The sequence below is a fragment of the Equus caballus genome, chromosome 20 (genome assembly GCF_041296265.1).
Source record: "Equus caballus isolate H_3958 breed thoroughbred chromosome 20, TB-T2T, whole genome shotgun sequence".
In the NCBI taxonomy this organism is placed as follows: Eukaryota; Metazoa; Chordata; class Mammalia; order Perissodactyla; family Equidae; genus Equus; species Equus caballus.
Window position 1 is genome coordinate 59,547,170 of NC_091703.1, and position 26,238 is coordinate 59,573,407.

Below are 26,238 nucleotides of genomic sequence, written 5' to 3' on the forward strand. Positions count from 1 at the left end.
CCTGTCTCATGTCCTGTGTTTTCTCTGGCCTGAGAATACACAGGGAAAGGGATGTGCACCTGGTTCTTGAGAGCTACACAGCGAACGCGGTAAGTGTACTGTAAATTGTGTATTTATAATTTGATTTAATTTTATTGATTTTCATTAAATGAATTTTTCCTAGTATTTTGAATTAGCCATTGAGATTATTAATGATTAGGAAAAAATCAACAAAATTCATCACTCCTTTGAGTACATTTATACATACTTGCAAAACAGAACCCTCTTGGCAGAGATCCTTGGTCAAGTCTTATAAAAGCTGAGACCATTTCTTCCTTGGAAAACATTTGCTTTATATTAACCAATTTTATAAAGCCTTTTCTGGAATATAGCATGGATATCTTGTTCAAATTTGTCTTTGATATATATCAGTTTTTCCTCTAATAAACAATTCTTTTTCCAACCTCCCACTGACAAAGTTTTACCTAAAATTTGATTTGATATCAAAAAGAAACCTACAGTATTTTTATTTTCACTTTATTTGAGATTTAATGTCTCATTTCTTTAATTTGTACTCTGAGTTCATCAAAGAAATAGATCAGCTAAGTTAAATCTACGTAATCATACAAAAATTATTTGAGGAAGAAAACACCCTCTTACAGAATCATCTTATATTTGAATTGTTCTCAAAAACATCAAAGATTGATATCTTACTCTTACTCCACTTACCCTTCCTAATGTGTTGATCAACACTTTCAAATTAAATTCCAAAACCTAAAATGTCCAGGAGTAAGAGAGATTTTAAGTAAATCCAGCACCTGAAATTATTGGATTACCATTAAAACATTAAAAAATCAATCTAGAAGAAGTGGATAAATTCTTAGAATCATACAACCTTCCAAAACTGAATCAAGAAGAAATAGAAAATTTGAATAGACCAGTCACCAGTAACGAGATCGAAACAGTTATCAAAAACCTCCCAGGGGCCAGCCCTATGGTGGCCAAGTAGTTAAGTTTGTGTGCTTTGCTTTGATGGCCAGAGGTTCTCCACTTCAGATCCTGGCAGCATACCTACACACTGCTCATCAAGCCATACTGTGGTGGTGTCCCACATAGAGGAAGTAGAATGCAATACACCTGGGATATACAACTATGTACTGGGGCTTTGGGGAATTAAAAAAATAAAAAAAAAAAGAGGAAGATTGGCAACAGATGTTAGCTCAGGGCCAATTTTCCTTACCAAAACAAACAAACAAACCTCCCCAAGAAATAAAAGTCAAGGACCAGACGGGTTCCCTGTTTCAACCAAACATTCAAAGAAGACTTAATACTTATCCTTCTCAAACTCTTCCAAAAAATTGAAGAGGAGGGGAAGCGTCCTAACTCATTCTATGAAGTCAACATTACCCTGATACCAAAACCAGACAACGACAACACAAAAAAAGAAAATTACAGGCCAACATAACTGATGAACATTGATGCAAAAATCATCAACAAAATACCAGCAAATCGAATATAACAATACATTCAAAAGATCATACACCATGATCAGGCGGGATTTATGCCAGGGATGCAGCGATGGTTTAATATCTGCAATTCAATCAATGTGATACACCACATTAACAAAATGAAGAATAAAAATCACATGATCATCTCAAGAGATACAGAGAAAGCATTTGACAAGATACAGCATCTATTTATCATAAAAACTCTGAATAAAATGGGTATAGAAGGAAAGTACCTCAACATAATAAAGGCCATACATGACAAAACCCAGCCAGCATCATACTCAATGGTAGAAAACTGAAAGCTATGCCCCTAAGAACAGGAAACAGACAAGGATGCCCACTTTCACCTTTCTTATTTAACATGATATTGAAAGTCCTAGCTAGAGCAATCAGGCAAGAAAAAGAAATAAAGGGAATCCAAATTGGAAAGGAAGAAGTGAAATTGTCACTATTTGCAGATGACATGATTTCATGTACAGAAAATGCTAAAGAATCCACCAAAAAACTTTTAGAAATAATACATGAATACAGTAAAGTTGCAGGATATAAAATCAACATACAAAAATAGATTGTGTTTCTATACACTAACAACGAAGTAGCAGAAAGAGAAATTAAGAATACAATCCCATTTACAATTGCAACAAAAAGAATAAAATACCTAGGAATAAACTTAACCAAAGAGGTGAAAGATCTGTACACTGAAAACTATAAAACATTGTTGAACGAAATTGAAGAAAACACAAACAAATGGAAAGATATTCCATGCTCTTCAATTGGAAGAATGAACATAGTCAAAATGTCCATACTTCCTAAAGCAATTAACAGATTCAGTGCAATCCCTATCAAAGTTCCAACAACATTTTTCACAGAAATAGAAAAAAGAATCCTAAAATTTACATGGAAAAACAAAACACCCAAATAGCCAAAGGATCCTGAGAGAAAAGAACAAAGCTGGAGGTATCACACACCCTCATTTCAAAATATACTACAAAGCTATAGTAACCAAGCATAGTAATGACACATAAATAGACACAGAGATCAATGGAACAGAATTGAGAGCCAATAAATAAACCCACACATTTATGGGCAGCTAATTTTTGACAAGGGAGTCAAGAACATACAATGGAGAAAGGAAAGTCTCTTCAATAAATCATGTTGGGAAAACTGGACAGCTACGTGAAAAAGAATGAAAGTAGACCATTATCTTACACCATACACAAAAATTAACATAAAATGGATTAAAGACTTGAATCTAAGACCTGAATCCATGAAATTCCCAGAACGAAATATAGGCAGTGCTCTTTTTGACGTTGGTCTTAGCAGCATATATTCAAGTGCCGTGTGTGACCGGGCAAGGGAAACAATAGAAAAAATAAACAAATGGGACTACATCAAACTAAAAAGGTTTTGCACAGCAAAGGAAACCATCAACAAAATGAAAAGACAACATAAAAATTGGGAGAAGATATTTGCAAACCATATATCCAATAAGTGGTTAATATCTAAAATACATAAAGAATTCATACATCTGAACAACAACAAAACTAAAAATCCAACTAAAAAATGGGAAAGAGATCTGAACAGATATTTCTCCAAAGGAGAAAATACAGATGGCCAAGAAGCACATGAAAGAATGTTTAACATCATCAGCTATCAAGGAAATGAAAATCAAAATTACAATGAGATATCATCTCACTCCTGTCATAATGGCTATAATTAAGATGACAGGAAACAACAAGTGTTGAAGAGGATGTGGAGAGAAGGGAACACTCATACTCTGCTGGTGGGAGTGCCAACTGGTGCAGCCACTAAGGAAAATAGTTTGGAGATTCCTCAAAAAAGTAAGAATACAACTACCGTACTATCCAGCTATTGCACTGCTGGGTTTTATCCAAAGAACATGAAAACACAAATAAGCAAAGATACGTGCACCCCTATGTTCATTGCAGCGTTAGTCACAATAGCCAAGATTTGGAAGCAACCTAGGTGCCCATCAAAGGACGAATGGATAAAGAAGATGTGGTATATATGCACAATGGAATGCTACTCAGCTATAAGAAATGATGAAATCTGGCCATATGTGACAACATTGATGGTCCTTGAGGGTCTTATGCTAAGTGAAATAAGTCAGATGGAGAAAGTCAAATACTGTATGATCTCACTCATAAGTAGAAGATAAAAACAACAATCACATAGAGACGGAGATTTGGTTGGTGGTTACCAGAGAGGAAGGAGGGAGGAGGGTGAAAGGGTTGATTAGGCACATGTGTGTGATGATGGATTGTAATTAGTCTTTGGCTGGTGAACTTAATGTAATCTACACAGGAATCGAAATATAATGATGTACATCTGAAATTTATATAATGTTATAAACCAGTGTTACTGCAATAAAAAAATTGCAATTGTAATTATGTGGAAAAATATTTATGATATGTAAGTAAAAATCTTGGAACACAACATAATGTTATATGCACTCTAATTCCCAGGTCAGGCTCAAGACGTTTGTACTCTATTAATTCCTACAGGAAGGAAACTGATACGTTTTCAGACAAAATGTTATCCTCAGCTTACACACACTTCGACTACTATTTACTACTATAAAGAACAAACTTTTATTAAAAATGAGGACAGTTTTATTAAAAAAAGAGAAAAGAAGAACTGGAGAAGCCAACTTCATGTTTTTAAATCACTCTTGGAGTTGACATTTTTCTTTCTTCCAAAGTAGCCAATGTTCTAGAAGCAGTGTCTAGGGTTCTCTCTTGTTTTGGTTGCAGTTTCTTCCTTGGAAAGCTAAGTGAGGTCCAGCTTTAGGGCTCTATGTGAGTATGAACATGAAACCACAAACTCAGGTGTGAAAAAATGTCACCTTTCTTTATGTTTTTAGTCCATACATATCATACTCCGAGTCCAGACCTTCCACGCAGACTGAGAAATTAGTTTCAGTCGTTATCCCCAGCTTGTCCTCTCAACACACCTGCCCCAACTTCCTTCCACTTTCAATTTCCAGTCTCCCCCAAATTCCAAGATAATAAACTAATGTGGGGGTGATTCTCGCCTTCAGTGGGAGGAGGGAAAATGTCAGGAGAATGAAGACAAACTATCGTTTCTCTAAATTATCCAACCACAGGAGAATGGAGCGGGAGGCTTAGCCTCAAATGGAAGAGGACAGAACTGGTCTTACAGTACTGTCTGTGTAGCACACTTCTCTCATCTTTCCTATGTAGCTGACATCATATGACTTCTGAAAGCCAAGCAAGACCTTGGAAATGGAAGTATTATAAGGAACTCTGCATATGATATTGCAGGAACTAAATCCCTTAAGATATATGTGATGTTCACCATAAAAAAATAACTGTAGCAGCCAGCGCCATGGTGTAGTGATTGAGTTTGGCACACTCTGCTTCAGCGGCCCGGGTTTGTGGGTTCAGATCCCTGGAGCGGACCTACACCACCTGTCAGCCATGCTGTAGTGGCGACCTACGTATAAAGTGGAGGAAGATTGGCACAGATGTTAGCTCAGGGCTAATCTTCTTCAAGCAAAAAATAAAAAATAAAGATTAGCAGCAGTTGTTTGCTCAGGACTAATCTTCCTCAGCAAAGAAAAAAAATAAAATAACTGTAGTCTAAAGTATGTACTCATTCATTAATCTGTTCATTAAGTAAACATTATGCTATGAGCATGGTAAGTTAAGCACCAAAGTGCCAAGATATCTAAAGTTGAAAATACTCATAGGATAAGCTCCTTAAAGGAAGGCAGCCTCCAAAATTAATGATCTTAAATGAGCCCCCCTCCTGGTAACCATGCCCTTGTGTAATCCCTTGCCCCTACTATGGGCTGGGTTTATTGACTTGCTTCTAATGAACAGAATAGGGCAGAATGATGGGATGTCACTTACAGATGAGGTTATAAGAAGACTGTGGCTTCTGTCTTGGGCACACTTGCACGCTCTCTTGGATCCCTTGCCTGGAGGAATTCAACTGCTTTGTCAAGAGGCAGCCCCATGGACAGACCCACCAGGCCAGGGACAAAGACCTGGCGACAGCCACATGGTGACCTTGGAAGTGGATCCTATCTAAAGCTGCACTTTCAGAAGAAACCCCAGCCCCCACCCACAGCTCACTGCAGCCAGAGAAGAGAGGTGAGCCAGCGGCCCCCAGCTAGGCCACGCCCAGATTCCCGACCTGCAGGAAGGTTTCTGAGTTAAGTATTACACAGCAATATCTAACACATCTTGGCTTTATATCTCTCTTCCAACAATGTTACCTTAGTTCTACGTTCCCAAAATATTTTGTTAAATAAGAGAAATGAAGAGAAAATCTTAAAGATTAAGATAAAAATACAGAAAACAAATTTAAGATATACGAGAATCACAATGCATGATGTCTCCATATTAACACTAAATTTTTTCAAGTAATGAATTCTCTCTTTTAGCCATATTTTCTTATCCTGAGATACATGCCAAGAATCATTTTATAAACATGAATTAGGGAGAAATGTTATAATTCTATGTTGATATGGAATAATTTGTTCTAACTTTTAAATCTTTATGTCTCAAATAGAAAATTCTACATTAACTTAATTTGGTATTTGCTTGAGAGCAAATGGCTTGCTTTGTACAGGAAATTAGATGGTGCTGTTGTCATACTTTGATAGCACACAACTTGTCCATCTGGCATTGTTGTACACACTGATGTTCTTAGAGTAGCTGTGGTTTTCAGAGAGAAGCTAACTTGATGGTTTATATTACATATATTTGTACAGATTTCCTTCCTAGGAAAAAAAATGACACAGTTAATATGTTAAATGCCGTTTCATTTAAGTATATAAAAGCTTCCATATGAAAAGTTCTGTGATTTGCTTGAACTAAAGGTGAACAAATACAAAGAGACCTAGGGGCAAGGTAAAAACGGTACCAGAAATTGAATGTCAAGATGTTTCATCTTTCTTTTCAAATGTTTACTAAGTGTGCATAGAAAGTTTAAATGGATGATGATAAATTTAGTGGTAGGTGCCAAATATGTATCTGCAGATGTGTATTTTGCCTGTACTGAGACATCTGTCATTTAGATAATACTTCAATCTTTATTATGACCTCAGTTTTCAAAATGGTACTGGTTGGAGATGATGATTAAACATCTTATTTTTGCTTATTATTTTTGAATCACCATTGCTCTCTGATGTCAAAAGAACTCTTAAGGATGACAGTTAACCATGTGTTGGAGAGCTGTCGAGACTATTTTATACCTGTTATCCTATGTATGATATATCCTACCAAATACATATATGCCACATCCTCCTCAGGAGTCCGTGCAACCCCCATAGAATGGCAGGATTGGCTAGTTCCTGCAGGCCACTGGCCTGCGGCAGATACTGCTCCTCTCATATTTTACGAATTGCTAGCAAATGAATTCGATCCAGGGACAGAAATCTTTAGACCACACCTATATAGCTTTATAACAGAACTCGAGTGACAAATAACCAAATGATACACATTGAAATCAAAGAATTATTGATGGAGAAATTTAATAATTCCTTAACAGAGATCTTTTACTCAGTTACTTTTATCTTATGAGATAAAACACAAACTGATTCTACAATTTTCATGGGCACTGGAATATTTCCTTTTTTTTTTTGTGATGCTTTGCTTAAGATGATGGGATGGATGGGAATGAAGAGACATTCCACTACAATTCATTGTTTAGCTACGCCTTCTTTGGTAGTTGCAAAAGGAAATGAAGAGGCAAGCCCAGCCCTCAGTAAGAACGAGATGAAACAGCTTAACTACGTACCTGGAGCAGTCCTCTCACCTCAAATGAGATTCTAGTCATATACGGCGTCTTCATCTATTTAATAGTTTCATTTTATTGAAGTTTAAACTCGTTTAATAATAAAAGTCAGTCATATCGGATTAAACCTGGTACTTCTAGCCTCTTTCTGCTAAGAAAAGGGATGAAAAATTAATTTGTCCTGAACCTATGGAATCAGATCACACTAGTTTAGTAATATTCATTGTACTCGTAATATTTCATAAGAAAATCACCTAAATAAGTTTCAATAGAACATGCTTTTGTTTCTTGAGCACTTATTTCGAAGTTTAATTCTAATTGATATACAATATAAAGAAGATTTCTGACATCAGCATCTTGGGTTCATAATGAGACAACTATCACCTGTAAGGAATCTCTCATACTTTGCTGTCTAGAGCTTCATATATTATTTAAAATATCTACCAAATGTTCTTTCAGTTCTTGATGTTAGTTAAGATGTATTAATTTTATCAATTGGTGGCCCGTCAAGGAATTCTGTATTAATAAAATATCAATTTAAAAGATCAATAGAAATAAATTAAAAACAGCCCCCAAATAGACCTCAGTCTAAGTAACATGGACCTACCTTTGAGGCTCAGAGGCACCCTCAGTCACGTGTCTTATTTCTCCATATTGTTTAAAACCGTCTTGGAACCCACATGCTTGAATAACAAGTTCAGTCTCTTCTCCATTTGCCTGCTCTGTAAATAGACTGTCTAAGAACCTGGGGGACGGTGGTTGCACAGAGGAAAGCGAGGATTTCTGATTTTTGCTACAAACAAAGGAAGTAAACAGCGCCATTGTTGCTATTTCCTTTTGCTGCCACCCAGGGTCGTTGTTTTGAATAGTCCTTCCTAATCCCTCAGACACTGCTGGCTCACTCAACAGCACTGCCTTCCTGGGTCAGGTTAGCAACCCAGTCCTCTAGTCATCTCTGTAGTGAGTGTAACACTAACATAGTGACGCTAGACAATTTCACTGCATGCTTTTCACGCACCAGGCATGAACATAAGTACATTACATATTTTACCTCCACTTGGCCTGCGTCAGACGCCTTAGGATCAGTACATTCTTCTTTTGGACTACATCAGTAGGCCGTTCAGCCGGACTCCCCGCATTAGTTTTCTAGGATTGCCCTAATGAAAACACAGGCTGGGTGGCTTACACAACAGAAATTTATTTTCTAACAATTTTGGAGGCAAAATTCCGAGATCAAGGTGTTGGCAGGCTTGGATTCTCCTGAGGCCTCTGTCCTAGGGTTGCAGATGGTTGCCCTCTTGCTGTGTCCTCCTATGGTGGCCTTTCGGTCTGTGCATACACTTGTCTGATGTCTGTGTCCTAAACTCCTCTTCCGTGAGACTGGATGAGGACCCACCCTAATGGCATCATTTTAACTTGATTACCTCTTTAAAGGCCCTTTCTCCAAATACAGGCCCCATTCTGAGGGACGGGCATTAACATTTCAACATATGGATTTTGAGGGAACATGATTCAGCCCATAATATTCCCTAAGTCTATACATATGTCAGAATTTACTTTGGTCTCCTGCAGGCACAGAAGACAGTGACTATCTAGCATTCCACATTCTAGGATAAGGCGTTTCCTTTCAATCCTGGAAGCAAATACGATTAATTTATTAAATGTTCGTGAAACTTTCTTTCTCTAATGAGACGCATTCTTAAGAAACATCTCCTGGAAAGAACAGGGGGAGGGGAGGAGTAGTGGGTGTCTGAAATATTTCTTATGCCCCACGGGTTATTCTCCCTGATGAGAGTGACGAAGATGCGTCACCAGCACGTCATCTCCCTTCACTCGTGTACATAAAATGATATATATAATTAACAAAACGTTACAAATGTGTGAGGATGGTGAGAATTTGAAAATTAATGGTGCTGAAGCAGTTAAAAATGATTGAGGTGCAATTTAGATGCTTTATTTATGTATTCAACCAAAATAAATACTAGAAAAATTAAAGAGTTAAATATTTTAAAATCAGGAATAAAAAATCAGAGTAGACTTAAGTGCAAATATTTATCAAATCTCCTTTGGAGGAAAATTTTCTAACCTAAAGGAGAAAATGACACAAAGATCCATGTGTTATATATATATAGAGAGAGAGAGAGAGAGAGAGAGAGATGTGTATTTAAAACTATGTAAAATAATTCAAAATAAAAATAATAAAATAGGCCAATTGTTTGAAAAAAATCATGTTAAACCTCACTAAATGTGTTAAAAACCCCAAATAGCAATCAAGAAGTATGTACAAAATATGATCAGATAAATTACAAAATAGAGACTGCAAATAATCATTACTTACTAGTAACCTTAGAATTATAAAATGAAAGAATGAGATATCCATTTTCACCTTGGGAAAAGAGGATAAAAAAAGGGAAAATATCAGCACTGGTAATGCTACGGTGAAATTAATATTCACCTATTGCTAACAAAAGATTATATGGGTTCAAGCTTTTGGAAAAATTATTATAAATATGTAATAACATGTGGTTAATATTTGAACAAATAATATAACACACAGTTAATAATAACCTGTAAAAACCACTCATAATCTTAGACCAAGTAAAAGTCTTTTCCCTAATTACAAAATCCAAAAATCTCTGAAAAACAAGTTTTTTCTTAAGTCATTTGTCACCAAACCAGATCTTAGTGTCATTATTTATATACTGTAGTGCAGAAATACAAATTTATCTTACACAAGAGGATGCTGTCTCAGACTCCCCTGAGAGGTCATTAATATATAATACAAGCACTGTGTTACCTTTCAAAAACACAAAAATTTCTCAATTCTGAAACACATCCGGCCCAAGGACTTCAGATGAGGATTGTTGACCTACAGTCCCACACCAGACAGTCTATGCTAAGAAATCATGAAATGCAGGCAAAAGTGTAGGTGCTTTGACCTTAATTCCAGAGATATGTATATTATTTAATAATCGATAGCAGAAAATATCCAATAGAGGACGTAAATAGGATATGCAACTGGCAAAATATATATCTTATGGAATGTTTAACACTTAACATGGGCTTACAAAAGTGAATAACAACATGATGTATCAGAAAAGTTTCAGCTACATTTTAAAAAATGACTTAAACATAATTCTAAAATTCTCACATAGAGAAGTGCAAAATAGGCAATTTAGGCCTGGTATTGTGGCTCCATGACCATCAGTGTCCTAGGTTCTTCTTTCTGTTTCATTATTTTTAGTGTGCTCCTTTAGGTCCAAAATGGTTGCTTAAGCTCCAGCCACTATATTCATATTCCAACGAGCAGGAACTGAAAGGAAGAAGTGTTGCCTCTATGCATTTTAAAGAGATTTCCTGGGAATTCCGTATAACACAAATAGCACACCCTCTTACACAGCTAGTGAGACATAGTTAACTACAAGACAGGCTGGCAAAGCCTGTAGCTAGCTTTAAAAAAAAAAAATCATTCAGAAAGAAGGGGAGTTGAATATAGCTTGTGTGTTGAAGGGGAGCAGTTGGTAGAGGAATAGCAGTCTTTGGAATAATAAAGCAGGCTAGGAATAATTTAACTGGTAAGAAATCAAATAAATACTGCTTGGAGAAAAAACAAAGCAAATGCCGTAAAATTGTCCTATAAATATTTCCTATAAATTGCAGCAGAAAAAGTCATTTTTCGCTTCACTATGGTTTTTCTGTATTTTCCAACTTGTTTTTTGGGGGAGTTTTTATTTCTTTTATAATAAAAAAAATAACTTTCCACCCCACTCCCCCCCAGAATGCGAAGACTGGGCTGTCAGTTCAGCAAACACGAACTTAAAAAAGAGGGCGAACTTTAAGTTGCTTCATTTAAAAGATTCAAAGAAGGGAAGTGACTTAGTAAATTGTTAGATTTAATAAGAGAACCGGAGCAGAAGGTGGTATGGACTTGAGCATTAAGTTTCATCATATCAAAGATAATTGTGGTATATCCAAACATGGTGCCCAGTAGAGTGTAGAAAATATTCAACTGGAGAGCCAGATGAGAGGTAAAGGTTTTGATACGTAGATTTGAGGTCACACACTTGAGTGGACACTCTGGTATTCCCCAAACGCCTTCCATTTCAGGAATGATGCATTCATTCCTCCAGCTTCTGAAAGTATTGACAACTTAGACATCGCAGAGTGGTACCTCACTTCACAGATTCCCTTGGCTGAAGAGCACTGCTATACCCAAGCTCACACCTTCCTCTTTGGGGCATCTCAAATCAGTTAATGAATTAGGCTGCAGAGTTGTGGTTATTGTTGTTGTTGTTGTTTTGGGGAGATTGAGGGGAGGTTAGGGGTGGTGGTAAAGGCCAGGCTTCTCTTTCCTCATCAGGAGATAATCCTAAATGTCTGTCCTACCTTCTGAGCTCCATATAAAGTGTCGAAGTCTTTCTGCAATCTATGCTGCAGCCAGACTTCTCACCCTGACCGAGCTCTTTCTGCTCTTCAGATATCGATCTCAAGACCTTCCCAAATAAACACCTAAAAGACTATCTCAATCTCAAAATCTGCTTTCCAGGGAATCCAACATATAGTACTCAAATAGTGGTAAAAATTAAAACCTTAGAAGTAAGAATTTTATTGAGAAAAAAAACAAGGAAAGAGTTTGGAGGAAGGCAGAAAGAAGAATAATAAAAAAATGTAAGAGGAGAAACTGATAGGTGCCGTGTCAGGAAATATAGGAAGGAGACACTTTAAGACAGGTGGCCAACAAATGCAAATGAGCTCAATGTTAGTGTCTGTACTGTTGTGGACAGAGCAGGAAGCAGATATCAGAAATTCAGAATGGAAGAAGTGATGGCATGATATTGAGAGAAGAAAGCAGGTAGTCTTAAATTTGTTTTTAGGAAAAGGGAGATCTTGGAATCCTCAAAAAGAGCAGGAAAGGAGCCTTTAAAGACAGAGTTCAAAGCTGCAAATATCAGAGAGTATGGGTAACAGAAAGGGGTGTCCCAGAGGTGACTCTTAGAAATGAGTTTCAGAGCACAGGAGAAATGGTAGATTTCAACACCAGTGAAGACGTCTGATTTTTCTCAGGGAAGTACAGAGCTGGAAAGTCATTAGTCTCACCCTTACTTTAAGGAAAAAGCTGAGTAAGATACAAGTTCACAACATTTTAGAGAAACTTTTAGAGGGAAGAAATTGCAGGAGAAGCAGCTCACCCCCAATCTTGGGAGAGGTAGACACCTGCAGGGAGAGCTGAGACACAGACACTTACTCATTTGAAAGAGCTATCTGTGTATGCCAGCAAGACAAGTGAACGTGCTGAAAGAGGCTGAGAGCAGGCACGGGGGAGAGTGTGAAGCTCCTGGGGGCCAAATCCACAGGGCAAATTACACCCTTCCTCTCCATGAACCGCACCAGGAGCTCAGGGGAAGCCTGTGGATAATCCTGGGAAAGACTGCCTCATAGCACAGCTGGGGGAGGGCAAGAGCAGCCACTGTGAGAGGGGCAGGAAACTCCACCCAGCCCTTTCTCCCTTGTCTCTCCTGTGGGACAAAATCGTTAATCTCTGATGAGAAAGAGAAAAAAATCCAACCCTTAGGACACTGATGAGAATTCATGGCAACTGAGGGAAGGGAACAAGGGAAAACAAAAACAAATAAAAAACTCCACCACTGGGGAAAGAGTTGAGTATGTGCTGCGTCCCAAACTAGAGCTGGCTGCTCTCAGAGTGCTTGCAAAGGCTCCGTCCCCGACACTCAGGAGCGCAGTGCGTGTCTAAGGCCTGAGGTGCAATCTGAATACCACGGCACACTCCCTGTTACCTCCAAGCAGACAAAAAAATCACTGAGTAAAAGTCACAGACGAATATAAGTGGGAGAGCTGTCAGAGACAGATGCTCTCTGAAATGCAACAAAAGATCTAAAACTGTGGGTAGATCAGACACTGAGGAAAACTCTGGCAAACAGCCCTCACACTAAACCCATTGTGCGCCGTGGGTAACCATGGCAACAGTAAAAGCCTCAAACCAAGCCTAAGTCCTGCACAGATCAATATAAACCCCCATGCCTAGAAGAAGGAAAGACATGTCCATTTCCAGTCATAAAAACTGTTTATCTTAGTCTACACAGTCTCCTCTGCTATGCATATCTTTTAACAAAAGACAAGCCAGGGGCTGGCCCTGTTTCATAGTAGTTAAGTTTGTGCACTCCACTTGGGTGTCCTGGGGTTTGCAGGTTCAGATCCTGGCGTGGACCTAGCACCACTTGTCAAGCCATGCTGTAGCAGTATCCACCATAAACTAGAGGAAGATAGGCACAGATGTTAGCTCACCAACAATCTTCCAAGCAAAAAGAGGAAGATTGGCAATGGATGTTAGCTCAGGGCCAGTCTTCCTCCCCCCAAAAAATAAAAAGGCATGCCAAATGGCTAGAAGAATTAACACATCCCTACAACAAAACAATCAACAGAACATATCCAGATATGACAGAAATGCGGGAAATATTTGATTGGGAATTTAAAATAAATGTAATTGTTGAATTGGTTACCCTGTTAAAATTTCTAATGGCAAAGGTGTATAATGTATGAGAACAGATAGGTAATTTTAGCAGAAAAATGCAAAACGTAAGAAAAAATCAAACAGAAATACTGGAGACGAGAAACAAAGTAAAAGAAACTAAGAATGCATTTACATTCTTACAAGGGGGTAACACAGCTGAGGAATGGATCAGCAAAAATATTTTAATAAGAATTACCCGAACTGAAACAAAGAGAAAAAAAAGAGTGGGGGAAGACAAACCAAAACAGACTAGAGCATCCAAGATCTGTGGGACAGATGAGTTACTGAGATCTCACAAGATGAGAAAGAGAACAGAGAACGTGCAGAAGAAATAGTTGAAGGAATACTGGCTTAAGAATTTTCTAAGAGTAATTGCAGCAAACAAATCAAAATCTAAGATGCTCAGAGAACACCAAACAGGGTAAATCAAAATGCACACACACATACTTCTAGATATATCATATTTAAAATATTGAAAACAAAAGACAAACATAAAATCCTTAATTTATCCAGAGAAAAAGATGCATTACAGGCAGAGGAAGAAAGACAAGTGGTAGAAGAGACTTCTCAGAAGTCATACTTACCAGAAGACAACGGAGTGAGAGCTTAAAGATAATGAGAGAAAAACATCTGTCAAACCAGAATTCTATACCCAGTAAAAATAATTTTCCTCAAAAATGCAGGAGAAATAAAGAATTCCTCAAACAAACCAAAACGGAATTCATCTCCAGCAGACATATACTTCAACAAATGTGAAAGGAAGTTCTTCAGGAAAATATATACACCAGATAGATACCTACTCAAAGAGAGTTGAAAATGTGATAAATGGAGGTAAAAGAGAATTAATTATTGTCATTTTTAATTGTTCTTAAAAAATTGCCTGCCTGAAGTAAAAATGGTTGTAACATATCCTGTGCTTATTGCATATGCAAAAGTAAAAATGTCTAACAATGGTACAAAAGATGGCAGGTAGATTGGAAACATAATTTTGTAATGTCATTACACAGCATGTGAAGAAATATAATAATATTTGAAAGTAGACTCTAATTAATTAAAGATTTATATTGTAAACCTGTGGTATAAATAATAAGTTGAATGAACATAAATCTGAATCATAAAAAAGTGCCCAATTAAATCCAGAGAAGAGTGATCAAGAAAAAGAAACAAAATGCAGACAGCAAATAGAATCAGCTATCAAAATAATAGAGTTAATCCTAATGTTCAATAATCACTTAAATGTGAATGATCCAAACATGGCAGATAGATAGATAGATAGAGAAGTAAATAGATAGATTAGGTGCATACATACATGCACACGCACACATGCATTCATTACATAAATACATTGCTGGGTGTGTACATGCACGGATGAGTATATGTGCATATATTTCTGAGCTCTGTTCACTGAGAGGAGACTACAAGCAATAAGACCTCAGTAGTGACAAGCACATCTAGCACTCAGATCTTGGTTTCCAAATTCTATTCTACAATAAAAGGAACTCAGATCTTGGTTTCTAAATACAATTCTACAATGAAAAGCAACCTTATGAAATGCTTGATTTGAGGCCTGTGTCAGGGAAAAAACAAGGTAAGAATATCTTGTGGTGTCAGAACATAAGGACATGCACAAAAAGGACAAGAGCATATAGAAAAGGCACAGAAGCTATCCTGAAAGCGCTCCTACTAGCTAAAGCTGGAATAATTTCAACAACAAAATAAATAACAATAGTATTGGATTATAATTCACAAAATGAGACCATAGTGATATAAATTTTGAATAAATAAATAAGAGAGAAAAGGTAGTTCACCCTTAAAGAAGAACCACGATTGCTCAATTTAGAATGAATGAGGTTGATAAGAACCCACCATTAGAAAGCCACCATATTAACTGCCGCAGGCAAGAGTCACTTATAAATGCTAAAATTAGTGAGTGGAAATTTCAAGAGAAGCAAGATATTTGCAGTCTCAAAGTATCTCCCTGGAGATGGTTATTAATTACAAAGAGAAAAACTAGTAGCTTTGCAGTAGAGAAATCCAGCAGACATTTTCTTAATCAACTGACCAAAGCTCATATCACCAGCATGAAGACATGTTACCATCAGGAATCCCTGATGCGATAGCCTGAGAATGGCGTAACATTTCTGTGATAGTCATGTCACAAATGCGTGACTTCAACGCAGCCATGAGAAGACGTCAGATAAACCCAGGCTCAGGCACATTCTGCAAAATGATTGATCAATACCCTCTAAAATCATGGAAAGGAGGAAAAGATGAAGAACTCTCACAGACTGGGGGAGACTAAGGAGATGTGACAAGTGAAGACAACGTGAGACGCTGGATCAGATTCTGGAACAGAAAAAGGTCATTGGTGGAAAGACTGGTGAAATCTGAAAAAGGGCTGTAGTTTAGTTAGTGCTGCTGCACCAAGGTTAATTTTTCGTTAAAAAAAACTCTACCACAGTTGTGTAGGATGCTAACACTGGGGGAAGCTGGGTGCAGGGTATACAGCAGCCCTCCATCAAATCGTTGCAATTGTTCTGTAAGTCTAAAATTATTTCAATAGGAAAAGTTTAAAGAAATCACCAAAAAAAAAGTAACGAAACTTCTGTGAGACTGAAAAGTATAAGAAAGTAACATTTAATAAAACAAATGAAGAATTTTAAAAAGCCTCTCAGAGACTCTGACCTGCAGGGAATTGAGAAGTAACAAGTTAAATCATTTGCAACAGCCTCCTCCCCAAGATTAACCTTTAACGTCTACTGAAGACGGAGTAGAGTCAAGAAGAATCTGAGACCTAGTGAAATCTCATTACAGGCAAGAACCTGGCCTGCAACACTCTATTCACCTTCACAAACATCATCCTGTCCTTTAAGCTCTCCAAAATCATGTCTCATTATTCTCCCCTTGCCATTCCACAGTCTTGACTTGCTTTTATTGCTACTTTATGCACGCTATCTTTTTCATCTGACAGTTTATGCTTCACTTCCCACTCCAAACACATAAGAGTGACTTCAGTTTGGCTCCTCACTCCACCTCTTTTCCTCGGTCACAGGTCACTACGCAAGAAGGGGAACCTGAACTGACAGCAGAGCGTCTGAGTTCCCACCACTACAAACCAGAGCTGTTACCATGTGCTGTGGTGACTTGGAAAGATGAGAAGAATGGAGATACACTTTAAGTAGGCAGAAGACATTTTGAGCTAAGAAAAGAAAAAAAGCAAAAGTAAAAGCAAAACAGAAAAATAAAGAAAATGTGTGGATACTAAGATTTGGAAATAGCTTCAGGGAATGTCCACTGCAGTCCTCTCATTTGGCAAAGTAGTATTGAGAGGACTGAAGAAGACCTGTCCAGGGTCACACGGGAACTTGAACTTGACCCCAAATTAGTGTTTCTGTGACCATCTCACACAGCTCAGTGTGGCGGAGAGAATGTCACAGTGTGAGATACCAAGGAGAAAATTAACAATAGCTGTAATTCAAAAGGATTGTGAAAGGACTCGAGTGTCAAGCCAAGGAATTAGAACTTTATGTTGACAGTTTATTTACGTGGTGGTTCATTTTTTAATCATAGTTTTCAATATTCAAAGTCTCAAATATACTTTCCTCTGGGTCCCATATTTCTCATCTGTTAAATGGTAATAGCAAAGGCCAGGTTCAGTTTATCGTACGTACAGTAAATATATATAAATTGCCTAATAGTCAGTAAATGACAGCCATTGTTATTATTGTCTTATTATTTCTGTAACATTTGAATGTACCAATACAAAAGTACACTTAGCTGTTCCTTCTATTCTCTATTTCGTTCATATGTTCTATATTTTACTAATTTATTTTTTTGTTTATGACAACATAGGGACAGAAAGCAAACTTTATGAGATTGGAAAGATTGTTTTATTCACAACTTCACTGTACAACAGAGATCAATAAGTTTGGCAAATGATTAAAAAACGATGAAAAGCTCTGTGAAAATGTACAATATAACTGAAATTCAGATTTAAGTTCCACATGACGGTGGGAAATCTAGAATGGTCAAATCAAGTTTTTGAGAATGACTCTCCTGTTATCATGTATTGGATATGAGAGTAAATGTGCAATGAAAAATTTGGAGAGATAAGATAATTGAGCAAAAGAAAGTCATAGCAAATACGGAGTTGGTGTTAAAATAACACACCCTGACTTAGTTATGGATGTTTTTAGGGGCGTTCAATGAAGTTATGCTTGGCACATCTTCGGCAATTTTGTCGCACCTATTCTAGTCAATAACTTAACCAGAACTTATTGACTGCCTACCATTTGTCAAAAATTGGGTTAGATCTGGAGGCTAGAGAGAATAATAAGAAATTGTCCCTTGCACTCAGGAAATTTAACTTGATACAGGTTGTGAAGATAAACAGGATGGGTGCACCGTAGCTAAACTGGTGTCTATAAATGGGCATTTTTGTCTTGCCTATCTGTACCCATAAGTAAAAAGAGAATACTAAAACTTGCTTGTAATGAGATGGTGAGCCGCATAATCATCATTATGGTACAGTTTGAAGTTAAAGTAGTTTTTCAAATGGAGTTACATACCAACCAGGAGAAACAGGTAACGATAAAAATGAACTCAAATATCTTCGTGACTAAATTTAAAATGAATTGCTGCCGTGGTCATGGAAAACTTTAAAATCATTAATTGAGTAATTCGATTCTTTGATCTTGAGCATGCTAAACATATTCAAAGTATAAACTGGGAAATACAGTGTAAAATTTTTAATTTATAGGTTAGGCTAACAATCTTTCAATTTACTGGGTTTAAATGTCAAAATTTATGTTTATTAACCTAGTTGTGACTAAGAATAGACTTGCCTTGCTTTCAACTAAATTGTTTTTCAATGAACAGAAAAACTCAATCCTTAACAATAGCAATGACTCCTGACTTCCTCATTTGTAAATACACTGACAGGAAAATTGTTTCATCACCAAAGAATTACTAAACTATCGGACAGTAATTCTAGAAAATTTCAGATAAAAACAAAATAAACACACTTGACAGATGAAGCAAAAGGACAACTATGTCTGCTCATTAATACTAATTTCACTTAAAGAAAATGAAATTTTTCCTATGGGAAAATCAATGCTCACAGTCTTTAATCGAGACAAATAATTGATTACTTTACTTTTTTCCTATGATCTTCATTAAACGGGAAGTTTTCTAGATTAAAACCCATTTATATGTTAACTCTTTAAACTCCCGGCAACTAATAAATATTTGTGAATACACCTTAGAAATTATTTTTCTACATGGTATTGCACTTAAGCATTTTATTAGAACAAGTTTATAAGAATAGCTAACTGCAGGGCCAGAACTGAGTCAATAGTGCTACCAATGCCTTCAAATTTATTAAAAGAGAACAAAGAGCCTTTTATGCATGCAGAATAATACTCTCACATTTGACTTCCTGCTAGCATCTTCTTCTGTTTGATCCTGTCCTTACAAGCCTGTAATCATCAAGTTTCAGGCAGCCAATTCTTTAATGTGAAAATTGAAATAGGCTGAAAAGATTATTTCCCAAAGCAGGTAACACAGGATTGTGCCCTGCAGTGCTGTATGATATAATTCAGAGAGAGTCGTATTGCCACTTAAATTGTGGACATATGGAATGGGATCAAAACAGGCCAGCAGGCGTTGCGGGATAGCTGCCAAGAAAGTCTTACAGAAAAGTGTTTCATTGTCACCTTCACTTCATGGAGATAAAAGCTTAACAAGGAGCAAGTGATTCATTCTGGTGACGATTACAGCAAGTAAGATGAGCTTCTGGAGGAAAGCTATAAAAAGAGTAGGCTGCAAGTTTTAAGTGACTCATTGCCAATTTGGAGACTTTCATCCCTTCTAAATTTCGTTAGTGATGACAACACTGTGAGAAATGTATTTGTGCACGAAGTCGTGGGTGGTTGAACACAGAACACGAGACACTCAATCTGCGTTAATATGGGCTGAGCAGCTCGTGGCCTTCAATGGGGATGCACCAGCCTGCTCATTTTTAATGACACTTGGATGTAGGGCACAGCCATGGAGACAGCGAAGGGCCACATACTGCCCACGCAGCAAAGTATTTCAGCAGCCATTTCCTTTAAAACAATTGGTTATATGCAAATATCAGTGTCTAGTCTCTTTATCTGATTTCTCTGGGACAGACTATTCAGCCCTTTGAAAACTCTTTTAAATATGAATCTAACAACTTTTTTCTTATTTAAGGAGAGGTTATGGATATGAATTTTGAATATGAAAGACAATTAAAAATGCTAAATGTGTATATGGCATACAAGAGTAGAAAAAAATTAATCTTTACTGTTCTAGGTAAAATGGTAGAGTGAAGAGGAATCACAGAGCTTCCCTTCCCCAATGCCAAAAAACGAGAAATAAGAAAAAAACAAGAATTCTAATAATGAACAAATGATTCATCAAGCACAAACTAGGAATGGTGAACAATCTCATACATACACTGTAATATGGTTTAGCCCGACTCCTCATCCTCCCCATCTCCCAGGAGCAGGACAGGAGGAGGTGATAATCTTGGCTTATCACTCAAGCCCTATTTGGAGAGAAACAAATTGAGTACTGAGTAATAATAATTATAATATTGGTGATTGCAAGAATGTCCTTGAAAACATAATGATCCTGAGTCTGAGCTTTAACCTCCTGGAATACAAATTAATCTCTTCAGGTCCTATGTAAACCCAGGTTCCAGTTTTACAGTAGAGATATTTCCAAAGCCATGGACCTCATCATCACTGGAAAGGTGATCACATAACTCCAGGGTTAACTTCAGAGCCTGTCTCATGGAGTAACCATTGACCTGTCAAGGTCATCTGTTTTATTGGTCTTTCTTTTTAGTTTGTTGGGTAAATGGTGTGAAATTTCATTCTGATTTTGTAGTCTCTTGCAGGCTACCTACATGCACGTACATTGATGAGTTTACTCAACAATAAATCAGTTTTCTTTCTTTCCATATTTGGATTGTGGAGTGATTGTTGACAGGATTTCTATTTCCGCAACTGATGAAATGGATAACTCTCACTAAGTACTTACTATATTGACACATTCAACTTTCTTATGAACAATGAGCAAATACTATTATTATTTCAATTTTACAGACGAAGAAACTAAGTTAGGAAAAGGTAAAAACAATTGCCCCAAATCATGTAGCTAAGGAATGTAGGACTAGAGATGAAAAAAATACTGCCATTTACTACCATAGCATTTTAGAAAATTTTTTTAAAACCCCACAAAACAAAAACTGGACCATACTTCAGAGCTGCCTCTCAATTGGGAAGGCAAAATGAAATTCTAGGGAAGAGCTCCAGAAGTAGATTACCTAAACAAGAAAGTGAAGTGACTTAAAAAACAAAATCCTAAAACAGCAGATTTTTCAGTAAATTATAAAAGACTGCTGAGATTTCTCGATACATTATTTTTGCTGTCAAGCTACCAAAATGTAGACAGAGCACAATACCCTATCCCCAATCCCTGGCTTAGATAAGAAGACAAATAAGACTAGAAAAAGTAAAAAGGCTGTCACTGGAATTTCGTCATCAGTGAATCAGACAAATAGAGGGATGAATCTTTCCCATGAAGTATGAGCAAGATGTAAAGAAACAGCACAGAAACCATGCATGCCAAAACAATCGGAGAAAAAATACAGTATGCAAAAGCCTGATCAAGAAACCAGTCCAGACATACCCCTCACCTCCCAAAGTGTCCTTCCTCCCTCTTTATTGTTATTTTTTTTGTATGGTGCTATGGCATGGACATTTGTGCTCCCCCTCAAATTCGTATGTTGAAGTCCTAACCTCCAAGGTGATGGCATTAGGAGGTAAAGCCATTGGGAGATAATTAGGTCATGAGAGTGAAGCCCTCATGAATGGGATTAGTGTCCATATAAAAGAGACCCCAGAGAGATCCCAAGCCCCTTGCACTATGTGGGGACACTGCGAGAAGTCAGTAGTCTGCAACCTGGAAGAGGCCCTTCACCAGAACCTGACCATGCAGTCACCCTGATCTTGGACTTCCAGCCTCCAGAACTGTAAGAAGTAAATTTCTGTTGTTTATAAGCTACTCAGTCTCTGATACTTTGTTATAGCAGCCTGAATGGACCAAGACATGTGGTAAAAATACCTAACATAAGATCTAACCTCTTAGAAAATTCTATGTATACAATGCAGTATTGTTAGCTACTGGCACTGTTCAGTGGTGACGGTTTCACAAGTCTATACTTATCCCCAAACTCATAGAGTTATATACATTAAATATGGACAGCTTGTCACATGTCAAAGACGTGGTATGTCTTTCTTTTACATGACAGAAATCAAATAGAAACTGCTTAGCTCATCGATGCACTCCTACAAAGATAATAAGTAAATTTAAATTGACAACACACACTGATTCTAGATAGTAAAATAGAGAATTTCTGGAATAAAAGAAATATGAGATAATTAAAGTGGATAAAGAAAAAAGAGGCAAAAATGATCCAACATAAGGATTGTTGTCTCTCTAAATTAGAGAACATAAAAAACAGATTAGAAAATCCAGAATCACATTAGATGACGAAAATTTCTCTAAAATAGAGAAAAAAATTGAAGGTTTGGATCAAAAAGTCCCTCTGCTAATATGGTGCTAATTGCGAATATAGTTAACCAATGCTAACTGCTATAATGCTAGTACAGGGAGAAAAAACTGAGACGTGTTCTCAACAAGTTATTGAATTTCAGTGATTTTTTTTTTTTTAAGAAAACTTCATCTGTTCAGGCAGGAAAAAACAAGTCACATAAAAGATAGAAATTAATCAGTGTGGCTTCAGACTATATCAAAATTTAGTAACAAAAGGCGTTAAAATTACATCTACAAAATTCAGAAAGAAAACAATATACTTCAGGTTCTTTTTTTTAACCCCCAAACATAGTCCCTTGTGTATAGGTCCACAATGCCTTTTCTAAAACCTTTGAGAGCAGAAGTGTTTTGCAATTCAGAATTTGTTGGATTTTAGAAAGATTATATGACTTTAATACTGTTTCTTATGCAAGACTAGCCATGGGCTAACATCCCATAAATCACATATCACATGCATCAAAATTTCTTCAGAAACACTTATCGGTACTCACCTTCAGAAAATAAATATAGACTATAAATAGCCTCAGCCTGCCCTGGCAGTCTAGCGGTAAAGATCTGGCCTCTCACCACCAAGGCCCTGGCCAGTTTCCCCATCAGGGAACCACACCATCCATCTGTTGGTTGTCAAACTGTGGTGGCTGCCTGTTGCTGTGATGCTGAAAGCTCTGCTACTGGTATCTTAAATACCAGCATGGTCACCCACGGTGACAGGTTTCACCAGAACTTCCAGACTAAGACAGACTAAGAAGAAGGGCCTTACCACCCACTTCTGAAAAATGGGCCATGAAAACCCTGGGAATAGCAGGGGAGCATTATCTGATACAGCGCTGGAAGGTGAGACAATGGCGCAGAAAGACCAGGCAGGGTTCTGCTCTGCTGTCCACAAGGTTGCTAGGACCACACGAACAACGGCGATAAATAACCTTTCATCAGTTCGTGGCAGAAGCTGCTCCCAAGCAGTATTGTAGTATTGGTTTAAAATCACATGCGTGCACACACACACACACACACACACACACACCCCTTTCAATTTTCTAAGCCTTTGAATTTCAGAATTGTGGATAAAGGCAACAGATATATATCTCAACCCGATAATTCAAGATCCTGCAAACTGTTGTTTGAAAAATCATTGATGGCAAAATACAACCAATCAAAGATGAATTAAAATAAAGAATTCAAGAAAGAAAAAAGCAGCTATGGCAAAATGACTAAAGGGAGCATAAGATATGTTTGGATATAGAACTAAAATTATATAAATGAGAGCTGAAGTCAGAGGAAAGATTATAAAATTTCATAAACTTTAATAATATAAAAATTAAAATCATGTAACTATATAATTATTAGCTAGGGAAATCTCTTTGAGGAAGAAAGAAAGGAAGGAAGGGAAGAAGATAAAGAATGGAAATTGTCTTAGTCCATTTGGGCTGCAGTAACAGAATATCACAGACAGAGTGGGTGGTTTACAAACAACAGAAATTTCTCACAGTTCTGAAGTCTGGGAAACCCACGATGAAGGCACTGGCAAATTCACTGTCTGGTGAGAGCCAGTTTCCTAGTCCACAGACTACAGACTTTTCTCTGTGTCCTCAACTAGTGGAAGTGGGGGAGGTCTCTTTTTAAAAGGGCACTAATCCCATTCGTGAAGGCTTCACCCTCATGACTCCCAAAGGTCCCGCCTCCAAATACTGTGACGTTGGGAATTTGGTTTCAATGTACGAATTTTGGGAGGATACCTACACTCAGTCCATAGCAGAAACCAAAAAAGGTCATGGTAAAGGAAAATGAAATAAAATTGAAGAAATAAATGCAAACATATTTTCAATCAAAATGATGTGATTAAGCATATGTAAACATGTTAAGTGTCACTATTAAAGAGAAAGCTTCTCACATTGGCTTGGAAAAATATCCAGCTATGTGTTCTTACCAAGGCAAGCCATCTAACAAGACCAAACACTTCACACAAGTAATACACACCCACGGAGTAAGACCAACCATGTAGGATTAAGAAAAGATACACCAGGCATCAAATATTTAAAGCAAAAACTGAAAGAAACAAGACATCTTAAAATTCAAAAAGATAATCGAAAATTTAAAAATATTGTTTCCAGAAATCAATAGATTACGCGACAAAAATTGTTACAACTGAAATGTATAGGAATAGAGTTAGAGGAGTTGGAGATCACAGATAGGTATTTCTAACTACCTTATATCCCACAAACATAAAATACACATTCTTTTCAAACATAAGTGAACTATTAACTAAAAGTTACCACTCGGTAAGTCACAAGAAAATTTCCACAATTTCTAAAATGCAAAATTCACACCTTCCACAAACAATAAATGAGAAATACAATAAAAGGAAAATTAAAAAGAAAAACTTTATCCACTTGAAAAGTTAAAAGCTTTCTTTTAAATAGCTCTGTATGAAAGCAATCAAAATGGAAGTTAAAATATTTGAAATAAATTTTATGACTGCCCTACATATCAAAACCAACAGACACAGAGAAAAAAAGTCCTCAGTAGGAAAGTTAGAGCATCAATCTCTGCAAGAATGCAAGGGACATTTAAAACAATTGAACAATTTCTCACTCAACAAACTATAAAAATATCCGTAAAAGGAACACAAAGATAGTAAAATAAAAGTAGTGAAGAAAAATTAAGGCAGAAATTAATGAATCAGAAAGAATAATTTATTAGAGTTGATGACAAAATTGAAAGCTGGTCTTAATACTTACCAATAAATTAGTTGGCAAGGCTGATCAAGAAAAAAGAGAGAGCACAAACATACATTATTAGGAATGAGAAGAGCATAAATGCTTATAGAGAGGTTTTGTTTTGATTTATTTTTAATTATAGCAGATATGATATGGAACTTTACATCAGTAAACTTGAGAGTCTAAATGAAAAGAATAATTTCATAAAAATTGACTCAAATAAGTAGAAACCCTGAACAATAACAGAGAAGAGAGTGAAAATGGTGTTGCCGTGTTACTATGAAAGAGAAGCATCGGCCTGAGTTGTTGAATGCGAGCATACCAGTCAGTGCTGCAGACATATGAACTGCTTCCCAGCAAGAAGGGGTGGAAGGTCCCCAGTCGGTTGTTGAAGGCCAGAATAGCTGTGGTTCCAAGAACAACACAAAAGCACAAGCTGGAGACGAACCTTATTTGGGAGCACAGAATGTTCTAATTGAATTGTCACAAAATATCAGCATATGTGATCTAGCTGTGCTGTGTGCATTGAAGGAAGGATACACCCTGACCTGCGGGTTTTATCTCAGAAAAGCAACAAGTTCTGAACATCGAAAGAGTTGTTAATGTAATTAACAAGACATACCAATAAAAGGAGAAAAACATTTCAGAAACACTGATAAAATTAAATTACATTTTTAAAAAAATAAAAACATTCTCTAAGGACTGGCTGGGGAAAATGCTCTAACTTGATAAATGGTACCTGACAGAAACCTCAGCAGACATCAAAATTAATGATAAAACTGTAGAGTCTTTTCCATTGCATTCAGAAAGACTTTTTTATTGTTTGAACTTTTGTGATTTACTTTTAATTTTTAAAAAGTAAATCTTTAAAAATCTGATTCAAAAATTATCTCAGAGTAGAAATAATGAAAATATAATGATGTTAATATTGGTTGATTTTCTATTTGCTTAGTTAGACATGGCTAATTATCCCCCTGCTTATTAAAAAATATTCTGGTTAACTGTAAGAAATCACTTTTCACTATTAAAACAAACAGCATTGAATAATTCAATTTTGAAATAACCATATTAAATT

At 36.8% G+C, this 26,238-nt stretch overlaps 1 long non-coding RNA gene across 3 annotated transcripts; it reads right to left on the reverse strand.

Annotated features, from left to right (window-relative positions):
- Positions 1–4,075: 4,075 nt before the first annotated feature.
- On the reverse strand, positions 4,076–25,607 carry LOC138919576 (uncharacterized). Of its 3 annotated transcripts, XR_011429818.1 has the most exons (5): positions 25,486–25,607; positions 25,185–25,204; positions 14,388–14,408; positions 5,384–9,660; positions 4,076–4,964 (listed from the first exon to the last, which is right to left on the reverse strand). It is a non-coding gene; the product is annotated as an uncharacterized lncRNA (long non-coding RNA). The 3 variants fall into 3 exon arrangements; XR_011429819.1 differs by lacking the exon at positions 14,388–14,408; XR_011429817.1 differs by lacking the exons at positions 14,388–14,408; positions 25,185–25,204; positions 25,486–25,607 and having other exon boundaries at positions 5,384–14,377.
- Between the last annotated feature and the right edge of the window lie 631 nt (positions 25,608–26,238).